This window comes from Corythoichthys intestinalis, chromosome 15, assembly GCF_030265065.1.
Source record: "Corythoichthys intestinalis isolate RoL2023-P3 chromosome 15, ASM3026506v1, whole genome shotgun sequence".
NCBI classification, from domain to species: Eukaryota; Metazoa; Chordata; class Actinopteri; order Syngnathiformes; family Syngnathidae; genus Corythoichthys; species Corythoichthys intestinalis.
Genome location: NC_080409.1, coordinates 54684444 through 54697810, shown reverse-complemented (window position 1 = coordinate 54697810; position 13367 = coordinate 54684444). Strand labels below are relative to the sequence as shown.

The following is a 13367-nucleotide window of genomic DNA, read 5'->3' as shown; positions in this document are numbered from 1 at the left end:
AGAAAAATTGATAAATTGGCTGCATCATTGCATACCCCGCAGGATTCAAAATAGGGAAAAAAGTAGTGGCTTGTAGTCCGAAATGTATGGTAAATGGAATTCTAATCGGGGTGGAAGTGGGCCAGAACGGTCAGGAACGCAGTTCCGGTATAAGATTCAGAGCCAAAATGCTGTTCCGGTACACGGTGTTTTGATTCCGAAAATATGACGGCAATTGTCAAAACTTTATGTAAAAAAAAAAAAACACACAAAAAAAAAATGCTAAGATACCACACATGCATTTCATCTCCAAGAAGAAAACAATCTACCAACATCAGATTTACATACACAAGTGTTAACAACAAGCGTAATAAATTGCTTGTGTAGCGTAATTCGTTTCCACCAATATTTATGATTTGTTTTATTCCACGGACGGCATGTGATCAGCAGAGATAATTAGCTCTGATTGGTTCAAACGTGCATGTTTTCTGAAACAGCAAAAAAAGGTTGTTGAATTGATGTGACAAAAAAAGGGCAATGCAACATAAAATGGATCAAATCTTTAAGAGCAACGAAAGAGTTGAGGAGGATTATTTATCATAATTAGTTTTATTTGCTCTGATGGGGAGGTTCAGAACATTTTAGCTGTCAATGTGCACTTTGGACTTATATTTGTTCATTTATGTTAGGCTACTTATTCATTTCCTTATGATTGAAAAAAGTCAATGTTTGCGCGATCTTCAAAATATATTCCATTTCACTCTGCATGATATAAGTCATTTGTACTTATTTTTCTGAGTGTATGTTATATCTTTATCATTAAAAAAAAAAAAAAAAAAAAAAAGTTTACATCACTTTACATTACTCCAATTTTAATATACATCCTATGTGCTTAGAGTAGTTAAAATTGAGATTTGGCATTTAGTATGTGAGGAAATGAGGGAAAATAAAAATTAGGAGATGGAGGTTGGGGTTATTGCTGTTTTTGTCAACTTTTATTTTGCAAATCATTCAAAAAATACAGTTTTTGTATGTGTTATAGAAACAACTGTGCTAAAACAGTTTTCTTTGCATTTCAGTAGATTAAGAGGTTTGATCCGCTCCCTAAAAAAAAAAAAAAGACAAAAAAAAAAAAGAAAGAATAAATAAATAAATAAATAATAATAAATATATAAAATTTCTGGCTCTCTGGCAACCTTCACGTCGGGGAGTTCCGGCAAGAAATTCTAGGCACTTTCACTCCTGATTATAATGTATTGTTCTGGGAAAATCCTGCTCGACATACAACCATTTTGACTTACAAACAATGTCCTGGAACCAATTGACTTTGTATGTAGAAGTACCACTGTAGTTTGGGGGCTTAATGGCAGCATATAAACATACTATATTGTTGTATGAAACACAACAGTTCTTTTGGCTTAAAATACAGCAGTTTATTAAAGAGGGGTGCAAGTGTTTTCCTCCATATGTAAGCGTGCCTTGTATCGCAAATGGTATCATACCCAGAGGTTCCCACCCCAAGTTTCTATAGTCTCTCTTTAACTGGCCGCTTGTCAATATTCACTCTGTCTTGAACTAATCCCCTCCCAAAAATGTATGGCAATCATGCCGCTCCACTTCAAAGTATTGAATTGACATTAAAAATGAATGATGGAGCCTCTTCATCCTCATCTCCTATCGCCCAAATGATCACTAGGGAGGGATCTTTGATAGCTGTGCCTCCGGGCATCTGCCGGCTCATTATTTCCTCTCCAGAAATATTGTCACAAATAAGTTAAGTGACTTGTTCTATGTTATTGATTTGTTTTGAAATGAATGATTTTTTTTTTTTTTTCAGGCTTTGTAATTAAAAGTGTGCTCGTGCTAGTGTCCTAGCATGAACTATTTTGAGTCATTTCAAAAGCCTGCTGAGATTGACTGTGCAATCATAGAAATGACACATTAAACAATAAAAATGACACATTAAGAATAAACATTTTAATTCTTGTGATCAGTGTTGTTTTTGGCAGCCCTTTATTAAAATACTGGCTTAGTCTTTTAGACGATAATATTTGTTTTAGTCATCACAAAATGTGTTGTCATCGTCTAGTTTTTGTTGGTGAAAACATTTACGAAAAACGTTTTTGGTCTGAAAAATAAAAAAACTTACTCCAAAAATAAATAAAGGTTTCCAACTATTTCGAATGAACATTGTCAGCTGAGCACACATTGTAGCATCTACAAGGACAACGGCAACTTGGTGATAAAACACACTCATTAACATTACAAAAACATTACATTGTTTCCAGTGAATTATAACCACCTAGAAGTCACGAACTGTGTGTAGAGTGTTTAAGAGGTCGCTCGTGTTAGCATTAGGCTAATGCTAACGCGAATGCTATGCTAATGTGACGAGTTACATTTAGTGTGTGATGATCTCTCAGCACAGACCTTTGAAGGCTAAAGTAACATTGTCTATTCTCTCTGGACAAGATAAGAAAACAAACAAGAAAACATGTGTGCAAGCCTTTAGAGGAGGGGGGACTGGCAATGAGGTGGAACGCGGCACAACCAGACACTGCTCCGATGCAGGCAAACTACAGGTAGACACAGGTATGGACCTGACTTACGCAATTTCGACTTTACGACGTCTGGGTCTCGTCGTTTTTTTGTGTGTGTTGACTTTTGTTTTGTGATGCATGCTTTTATTTTGGCGCAGGAAAACAAACACATATACAGACGCGCCCGCCAACTCCACACTGGCAGAGGTGAAAACCTGCGCGCACATTTGTTGCTTGTGAAGCATTCGGAGGCGACAGCTGTGTATAATCCCTCTTATACTGTTTATTATGCGTTTTCACTTGTAGTTGAATACTTGGGACGAGTTTATGTGATTTTTTTTGTTTTGTTTTTTGGGATAATGTGCGGATGCTGACTGATTCATGCTAATCGTTTGTTATTGCTGTATCAGCAGCTACTTGTAAATGCAAATTTGAATTGCTTTTATTGACGATGAGACTTATTTCATTTTATTTTCATTCTGCAAGTGTCGATGTCGTGAGCAGCTGAATAAAGTCAGCAAACCACACAGACGTCTGACATCCTTATTTCGGCGCTAGCTCACTGTCTAGCTAAGACTTGGCTCCAACGTCTTGGCGAGGACAGTACAATGACGTATAATACACGTTTGTGGATAGTTTTTTTTTAGAGGGTGTTTTGAGGTATTTAAAGGATAAATTCTTTCTTACTTGGAAATCCAGGTAACATCGCCAGCGCAGGAACGGAACTCGTTTGTAAACTGGGGACTACCTGTACACATAAAATGACACACATTGTGAACATGTGCCGGAAACTACGGCGCATTTTTGTCTCGCTCTCGTTTCGTCAGACGAATACTGGCACTCCTCTCGTTATGTTTTGGTCTCCAGCAACACGTTTTTAGCTCGTTATCGTCTCGTCATCGTCGTGAAAAAAGTGTTTGTTGCTTGTGTCGGGTTTTTGGGCTGTGGAATGAATTCATGGAATTATAATGTATTCTTATGGGAAAATCCCGCTCGACATACGACCATTTCGACTTACAACCCAGGTCCTGGAACAAATTAAATCCGTATGTAGACGTACCACTGTATTTGAATAATTCTGACGTATATTTTTTTTTTTTAACAATGATATAAGTAAGTAATAAAAATAAAAAAAAAAACTAGTTACAAGGTCCTGTGGAGAGCCTCATTTTGATGATGCCATTATTGCACTATTGTTGAAAAAAAATTTCAGATGAAGTGTATTTTGGTGAGCAGTAATGGGACAGGAAGAAGGCTTTACATCTTGTGGTTGAATTCGCGCTGACCTCCCTAGCCCCTAAACGGTACTTGTTTTCTTACTTTATGGAAAAATCAATAGCCGTCTTGACAGAAAACAGCTCCGGAGAAGAAATAAATGGGACCGGCATAGCCCGCTGTCAATCATTTCTCACTTATACAACACCAAAGCTCTTGATTGCCGCTCAGTAGACTGCCACACTGACGGGAGGGCCGAGCGGCCTTAATGGTTCCGTCCGGGCGGAGGGGAACCATTTGGAAGAACGCTACAAGCGATGAGGGCTTGACAGTGGTACAACGGAGGTATTTATAATCCTACAGTGTACGCTCCATTGTAAAAATGTCTTTCGAAGCACTCCGATTCCATTGGTCTCCGTTCATTCCATTAACCTTTGTTGTGCGTTCTCCTCAAATGTGCTCCTCCTCAAGGTCACCCTCTGACGCGCATTCAGCCTCCCAAGTGGAAGGGAAGCAGATGTCGGCAGCTCCGTTTCGGCTCCTCGGTGGAAACGGGTGCAGCCTGCTGGGCCACGGGGCCACCCGGCACTCCGGCTGACCCGCGAGCAGGCCTCACCTGTGGGTTAGACGCCACACGTGATGTGCGCCGGGGTTGACTCCCACCTTGCCGCCAGGAGAGAGAGCACAACAATGCAGCTGTTTGCTCGCTTGAATTTACGTTTTGAAAACTCCGCAAGGAGTTTTGAGCAAAGCTGTGTGCCGTTTGCCCGAGTTAATTTTCATAAATCTCTGAGTCTAATCCAATTACCGCAGCTCGGGGAGGGAGGGATAACCTTATAATCAGAAAACCATGGAAGAGGGCATGGATTGGGGTTGCGGTGGCTTGTTTAAAGAGAGCACGGATCCGTTGTTATCGGTCTTGTGTTCCCTTCTGTCTGTGCCTGTGCAGAATGAGCCCGGCTCAATAAATGGCAGCTAGCCTGTAATCTCTGAGCAAACTGGTCGGCCTCTCCCAGGAGCCGTGGATTATAGCTTGATGATTAGTGCTCATCTGGATACTGTGTTTTTGCCTCACTTCCTTGCCTTGTATGGAGACAATAGGGCCGTAGGGGGTTAAGTTCAGCACCAAAACATTGAGATGCCATTTTTTCTTTGCCCTTGCCTTTGTTTCCTTGTGGACTTATGGCATTTTAGCTCATTAAGTCTTATTTGTTTTTATGATGCATAATCCGTTACAGAGCAATTTAGAAGTAGGTGGATCACAGTGCAGCCGATTGGATATCCTCCCATTTCTAGAGTCACAGTTGTCTTGAAATGTATGTCGATTCCACTTTAAAGGTAAAAAAGAAGGTTTCTTTGGTAACTTGTGAAGGGAAGATCCTCTGAGATCCTCTCTAGGTCAAGTAAAGGTGAAACTATGTGTTAAATAGTGTAAAAGTAATGATATAAATGTGAATACTGAAGGGAATAGTATCTTTTCTCATATCAACTGTTTGCATTACTCTAACACACTTAATATAATCAATCAGGGAAAAGTATGTTTTCTCATATTTACTGTTTGACTGTTTGTATTAGTCTAACGTACTCCATATAAAATAAATAGAACTTATACCATAGTTTGAGGAAAACAAGCAGAATATAGGGCATAAGACATGACGCTTTCTTATCACGGAAGCCCAACGTGTGAGTCATGCGGCTGACTGCGCAAGATTGACACTGACTACCAGATGATTGGCGAGACATCTACAAGCCCACGTCTCCACGTCATTTCTTATGGACAGTCCGGAACAAATGGTGGGACGTCCTGGCTCAACACAAGGAACACCGGAGAACGCCCGATATCCGACTGATAACACGACTGCTAAGACTCCAAGAGCCCTTTGACGCTGAGGTGGGCAAAACCACTGCAGTTGCCCCAGTAACTGTGTGACGCATGAACTAAACAGCCCAAACTGCGATAGAAGATTATCCCAAACACACCCTTCTTCCTGCCCACGGCCCGCCCCGCGAGAGCCTTCAAAAGACTGAATGTTTAACTTAGCATTGCCATTTTTTTCTCGGGAACCTTCTGTTGACTTGTGATATGGTGATTTTGGTGACCTTGACCTATGGTGACGACTCAGAATAAATTGTCAACTTGTGTTTCGAAGCCTTTTTCCAGCTTTCAAAATGGAGTCACTACAAGAAGTTAAGACTAAGGTGAATGCGCGGAGTTTGGCCTTTTGGCCGGGTTGTGGGACTCTCGTAGGCCCCGGTCGTTGGAGCTGCGCCAGTGTGGGGCCGGCAGTTCGGCTGGCGTGATTCCGGCATTCTGGCTATAAGGTCGGATTCCTTCACTTTAAACTGAACTATGACCGCCCAGCAGCCTAAACGTTTCATCAGCGCAGAGTGGGGTTGCCAGATCAAAAAGTCTCCAGCCCACCTATTTCAATAAAAACCAGGCCAAATTAGAGTCTCTTATTCAAGATAAGATATTTTCCTTATTCAACTCAATCAATTTTGATGTTATAACCAGAAAAAAAATCAACATTGGATAACGCATGGTCGTGGAATCATGTTGCTGAGAAGCAAAATAGGTGACGTAGTTCTTCTTAGAAAAGGTTATTGTATTATTTTTGTATGTATTCATTATCAAATGTCAAAAATGCCAGTTTGTCAATAGAAATGACTGTCAAAGTACGACTTTGAAAATATTTTCCAGAGCCGATTCGAAGTGCATTCCGGGAAAAATATTTCTTGAGATTGGTGTCAAAAGTAGACGTCACAAGGAAATGATTCGAAACAAACCAGGGGACACAACAAAACAAACTAAGACATTGTGATGTTTTGTCATATTTGATATTATTTTGTTGAATTTTGCAAATCAGAAATTATTGCACACAAATTTTGCCCTATCTGGCATCAAAAGCACAACTCGGAACCCACAGGCAACAATAAGTCTGCAATTAATTATACAGCCCTGAAACAATAGAAATAAAAAAATTGGGCCGATAAAACGCTGTAATACCAAATTTCATTTGGACCCCTGCACAAATAATGGAGTTGCACGCATTTTATTTAATGTCCTTTAACCAAGAAGAACAGCAACGGGAGTGAGACTAAAAGGCCTTCCTTCGGGCAGTCTAAAATAGGTGGATGAACTATTCATTGTCATCAGTTAGCCAGCAGTTAATGGAAACGGTCTCACGTAGATCTCCAAGTGACATCCCATGGCTTCCTTTGAACTAATGTGTGTCTTGCCAATAGTGTGCATGTGGCGCTAAAAGAAAATGGAATGAATAGCACTCAATCACCAGTAACTTTGTTCATACAGCAGATCCGTGTGCAATAAACAGCAACAATGGTCGCTAATGGTAGTGCTAATCGTGTGCAATGGTACTGTCCTCCAGCTGCCAGCCACTGTGCTGCTTCCAGATGAGCTGTGGCCTGGGGAGTCAGTCTGGAAAGGCCCAGACATGGTCCAGATTCCCCAGAGAGGCCTGTACCCGTTCACATCTGCTTCTTTTGGTCAAGATGCAGGACCATCTGGCCAGGAGGATGTGTAGACTAGATGGGCCTTTTTCCTGATCTTGCCATTGCTGGAAGGCGTGTGCAATATGGCAATGCAATGTATCAGCACATATACATAGGACTCTCAATCCTCCAGCTTTTTACAAGATCAGGATGGTAAACAGCAGTGAAATGGAACCCACTAAAGCAGGGGTCCACAGGCTTTTTTTGCACCACGGACCGGTGTGACGTGGGCCTTATATGCTCAATCAGCTCGTCGAGACGAGATAGACCTGTTTCTTGGTTGCTTGGTTTGTTCTTGTCCAATCCTGAAAGTTTTCTTGGCTTTAGCAATACGGGTTGCCACGAGGCATTTGCTTTCCTTGATGTAATTGTTTTTGTCCTTCGTGCTCGTGCTTTTTTCTTTCAAAAAATTCCAACATAGTCCAGCGTGCTTCTTCTCTTATGTGGCGAAGCAGCTTTGAAGGCTTCATTGGACTTGGTGCCTGAGAGTCACTTGGTACATGGAGAGTACTTATATAGTGCATTTATCTACATTGTTACAATGCCCAAAGCGCTTTACATAAGCACGCATTTACACACCAATGGTGCTGCTGCCATGCAAGGTGCTGCCAACCTATTGGAGGGCATGTTAGGTGTCAGTGCCTTGCCCAAGGGCACTTCGACAGTGGGCAGTCGTAGCCAGGAATTGAACCTCTGGACAACTCAAGCTACCAACTGTGCCACGGCTGCCCACTTGCTGCAAAAAAAAACATATTTTAGGTAGGATTCTTGGTATGGCCCATTAAAAGAAGTTGTTGTTTTCTTCGAGATTGTAAGCTCCTCTACTGGCTCTTCCCCTGTATAAAAAAAAAAAAAACCTGTTCAAAGATGTCTATTTATCCGTCATTTTCGCTAGCATTTGGGCTTATTATTTCCAGCAACAAATCTGATGCCACTACGTCATTATCGAGGACTCGTGCAGATAAATATAATGGATGCTATCTCCAATGGATTTCTATGACGACATCCAATCTAGCTTTTTAATTATTATTATATCTATAGAGTAGACAAGAATATTGGTGTGTCAAGAGCACATGCCAAAGCAAATACGGCCAGAATACAGTCGTTAATACATTTTTTTTTTTTTTTTTAATTTCTGTGCAGCCTGGTAGCCGGTCGGGCATCCCTGCAGTAAAGTACATTTACTATAGCTTTCAGATTCGTGCGTGTTGGTGAGAACGTTCTACCCCATATTCAACCTGATAAAATACTGAACTATGTAACATACAGGCAGTACTGAGTTTAATCAAGTAAAATATAGAGAATATTTCCTTCTGTGGGTACTCTTCCAACATCTCAGCTCCTGTGACTGGGATCTTCGGTTCCCCGGATGACCTTGGCGTGTCCGGGGGTCACAGATCAAGTCGTACGAGGTGTGACTTAGTCAGAGACACCGCGGTTGCCCCGAGGCGCGGCGACGAATGGTCAGCGCGGGCAACACGTAGCAGATGTCGGCCAGTTGCGGAGGCAGCTTCCGCATGTGTGGGGCACACCCAGAGGGAGGGGCGGTGAATGCCTTTCACTCTGCTGTCATCCTCCACGACAGCGGCCCGATTTAGATTGGAGCTGACAGCGGAGGATATTCAATTAGATTGTGCATGTCACTCGGTGGCTCGGATCAGAGTTGCCGCTTTTGCCTTTGTGTTTGCTATCCCGGTGTGGCAGGCTCTGTCTTTTTGTGCTGTGCCACTTCCTTTTATGTCGACCTCCAGACTTTATTGCTATTATTGATCTCGAGATGTTAAATATTGGCTTGACAGGGCACATGTACAGATGTCTGCGTCGCATTGTTCACTTTTCAGACCTTGTAATATTTTTTGACCTGAGAACCTATTTGGTTTAAGAACAGAACCAGTGGCTCGTAATGTCACTGATGATAAAGAAGCAGGTCAGGTCGGGTCTCTATTCATTTGATGTTTTTGCTGTTCTTTTTGCAGCGAAACAAGCAGTACCTGCAGCAGGGATATGGACCTTTTCACAAATGATGAAGGCCGACAAGGTATTTGAAAAACAACAACTTGAACTTCCGCACATATGTTTCAGTCATTCAAATCCAAGAAAAAGCATTTTAAGGCCACCAAAAGCGTCTGTTTTACTCTTACGGACTGTTTGTTGGGCACCCAGGCGACTCTAATAAGACGTTGTCATGTCGTGTTAATGAGCGCTGAAGCCTTTGCTAATCTCATTAGCCATGGCGGGGCCAGTCGGCCTCTGATTTAACAGTTGTCACTACACCTTGACTATGAGAGGCATGCTGCCTGTGACTGACAGGTCTGAAAGGAGCCTCCTGTCTAGGGACTAAACTAGTGCTGTCTACATATAGGAGTAATTAACTCACAAATGCTCATTTCTCTGTTGTACTGACAAACACAAGGGGTTGCAGCAATATCATCACAACCTTTTGATATTATAGTAATATATTTTTGGGGTGATATTTGTATCCATTGTTATCTATTTTTGTCTCACAGCTAGGAAATCCAGAGATAGGTAGGTAGTAACACGTTACATGTACTCCGTTACATTTACTTGAGTAACTTTTTAAGAGTAGTTTTACTAAGCCATACTTTTTATTTTTACTTGAGTAGATTTGTGGGAAAAAAAACAATACTCCTTTTCCGCTACTTTGAGCTACCTAAGAGTCGTTACATTTTTCATCTTTATTCTATTTTACTTTTTTTTTTTTTCAAGTGATGCTATTGCCAAGAGTACGCTACTAATTTCACCAATGAGACGTCGCAGCAATAATCACATGACTCCATTACACCTATCAGACGCAAGCTTGCCCTTTTAATGATCACGCAAGCCTCTTCAATCACACGACTTAACAAATGAAGTATTTGACATAGAGCGCTGCTCTCAACATGAATGGAAATCACGGATTTAAAACTCTCTCCAAGTTTTTATTTGGCACTGACTGACCACGGAAAACCGGAGATACGATCCTTTTAATTTCATAATAGTAACTATGAAGGAACTACAGTATTTACTACCCAAACGAGGAACTATTTTCTCCACCAGAGGGCAGGGCACTCTTGCTCTTTGGACGAATAATGCTTCATTACTGTTTTTTTTCCTCATCTTTTTTGGGGGGCTTAATGTGGTTATGTAATGGGTTATTGTACAGTACCATAATAACAATAGTTCATATAGATAAGTTTGTGCTGAGAGAACAAAAAAAAAAAAAAAAAAAAAATCAAACAAAAATAAGCAGTTACTCAAAATGTTACTCATTACTTGAGTATTCTTTCTCTGGATACTTTTTTTTACTTGTACTTGAGTACATTTTTTGGATGACAACTTTTACTTGAGTAATATTATTTTGAAGTAACGCTTCTCATACTTCAGTAGAAATTTTGGCTACTCTACCCACCTCTGAAGAAATCGCAGTTTTAATTTTTTTTCCAGGCACCCTGGGTTTCTCCCCCATACCCAAAATATATTCCTTTGGCCCGCCGCATACAGTTCAATGGGGCCGTACTAGTCTCAACACAGAATTCAGAGACTAGTTTTCATGAGTGGCTAACGGTCAACCACTTGTTTGACTAAGATCAAAATGAAAGATCGCCGATCAACGCCGTCACAACATCGCTGCTTAGTGGTCAGGCAAAAAAATGCTATGGCAAAACACAATATTTTAAATGACAATGGTGGGTACAAGGAAAAATATAGCATAGCATAATATTGATTTCTGCGTCGATGTAAAGCATGCACGGCTTGTGATTACTTGGGGTTATACAAACGTTTAGCATGCTTGCAGGCAAAAAGGTAACATTAAGTAGCAGCAACATCTAACTTGTCTTTTTGCGTGTTTGCAGGCGATGATAGGCGATGATGAGCACAGTGACTGGTTCTTTGAGGGTGACTTGCATGATTGTCATCCTGCATTTGCAACTAGCTACCCAACCACAATTCCAGAAATTAGCACCTCTGCCCCTCACACCTCTTCTTGGCAGTGTTGCCAACGCCACAGTAAGGAAAGTAGCCATTGGCTGTCCTAAAAGTCACTACATGACATCATCACCTAATTTGCATCATTGCCCATTTTCATGTAATTGTAATGGACGCCTGAGGAGAGAGGAATAACGTCGTGGGGGAAGTTAAAAAACAAACAAACAAAAAAAAAAACACCAGAAAAAGTCAGTAGATTTGATGCTAGTCGCTTTTGATAAAGTCGCCTAGAGCAGGAGTGGGCAAACTATTTCACAAAGGGCCATACCCCACAGTGGGTGCGGGTTTTTGTCTAAAAGCATTAAAGTGCCTGTGACACGAAAAAGCATGTTTATTTCATAATACACGCGGTATTTTATGCCCCTGAATGATATGGACCGCTTGGATGTGTGTGGAAGCGATCGCTATATTTATTTAGTTTTTTTTAATCCCGCGCCATGAAAATGAGTGACTTCCGGCTTCGGTCTTGCATTGAGGAGGAGGGCGCTGTGACGTGTACGGTAGAAGACGTTCTCTTCACTATACAGTGTACTGTTGTGTATGAGGACGAAGGATTCAGCTGATTTTGCGGATTAATACTTTTATTTTTTGCATCACGCCAGCCAAACGGCTGCAGAAAAATCTTTCTGTATGCGGGAGAGGCGTATGCGCCTTTTTGGAGTTTCAAAAGGTTCCCATTCACTGTGGATATTTACTGTGGGACCATTGGACTTACAAGGAAGTGAGTAAACATCTTGTTTTGTATTATGTCAAATACGAATACAGTGATTACAAAGTAAACACTATAAAATTCCTTTAAATAAAGGACTACTTACGTTTGATCATTGATAGGCATGTAAAAAGCTATCCTCATGCTCATTAGCAGTTAGCTGTTAGCGCGTTAGCTACACAACTCCAGCCACCCTCCTCCAGGGAACGAACTGTAAATTGCTCTCCGCTGGGCGGTTTGCCGATCCGCAAAGAAACTCGACAACCGGGTCGTCATGTCAAATAATCCAGGCTAGTTATGTGTGATTTTCCACTTCGAAGACTTTGAAACATCCCTCGGTTCGGGTTAGCATGTCGGCTAGCTGTCACTCCTTCTGGTCTGTTTACATTCTCCGAAGCCGGGGAAGGGAAATGACATATGTCCGATTTAGGTGTCATAAAATATCGTTCGGGAGGTGTGACAGTAAAGGTGAAGTCAACTGTTTTGACCATTATGGAGTAATTTTGCCATTTCGTCTTGAATAAATGGATTTTTATTATTTTATATTCCATTTAGCACAAGATTGTTATTTGTCATGACCATGCCATTTATTTAGCAATTGGGGAAAGTACTTGGGTAAAAAGAATATCCTGTAAAAATATTGAAGTAAAGAGACAGAAACAATGACATTTTGCCGCTCTCTTCGTCGCGTTTTCCTCATTGTGAATAGTTCCCCCTCGACGGGCTGACTGGTCCTTCTCAAGCCATTTACATAGCTATTGGGGAAAAATACTTGGATAAAAAGAATATCCTGTAAAAATATTGGGAGTAGAGAGACTGAAACAATGACATTTTGCAGCTCTCTTCGTCGCGTTTTCCTCGTTCTGAACAATTCCCCCTCAATGGGCTGAATAGTAAAACCGATGAGCCTAGTCTACCGCTGACGTCATCCACCTGTTGGGGACGCTAAAGCCCTATAATGGTAGGCGTGGCTAACCGGCAGATTAAAAGACTAATTTCTCGTCATTAGTCGAATCGTCTCAAAATATGATTCTAATTCACATAATAATGCCATTTAAGACTTTTTTTCTGGTGTCATATGCTCTTTAAGGGGACACATTTTCACCAATTTGGTTTTATAGAAGTGCAATCGGTTGATTGCAGTCAGGTGCTTCTTGTTTCTGCTGAAATCTCATTGGTTAAACTGTCTGTTCTGAATCAGTCGGAACAAACACCAGGACCCACTGCTGCCCTCGAGGAGGCCCTGGTCTAGAGGCTTTGGAAAGTCGACAGATAGAGCAAGAAAGTCACCAAGCTGGCAACACTGCTTCTTGGTAGTGTGGCCATTTCCACAAGATCAAAAAGGAGGTCACTGATGGATTTACCTGGGACTTTAGGAGCGGGGCTGCCACTGACAGGTAACTATTCAGTTGACAAATGAAAAA

General features: G+C 41.3%; 1 long non-coding RNA gene across 1 annotated transcript in view; it reads left to right on the top strand.

The window, feature by feature from the left end:
* Positions 1 to 11567: 11567 nt before the first annotated feature.
* LOC130931180 (uncharacterized) overlaps positions 11568 to 13367 on the top strand; it is a 34452-nt gene continuing 32652 nt past the window's right edge. Inside the window, exons 1-2 of the long non-coding RNA XR_009067168.1 lie at positions 11568 to 11955; positions 13145 to 13340. This is a non-coding gene — a long non-coding RNA (uncharacterized LOC130931180). The remainder of the gene's footprint in view (positions 11956 to 13144; positions 13341 to 13367) is intronic.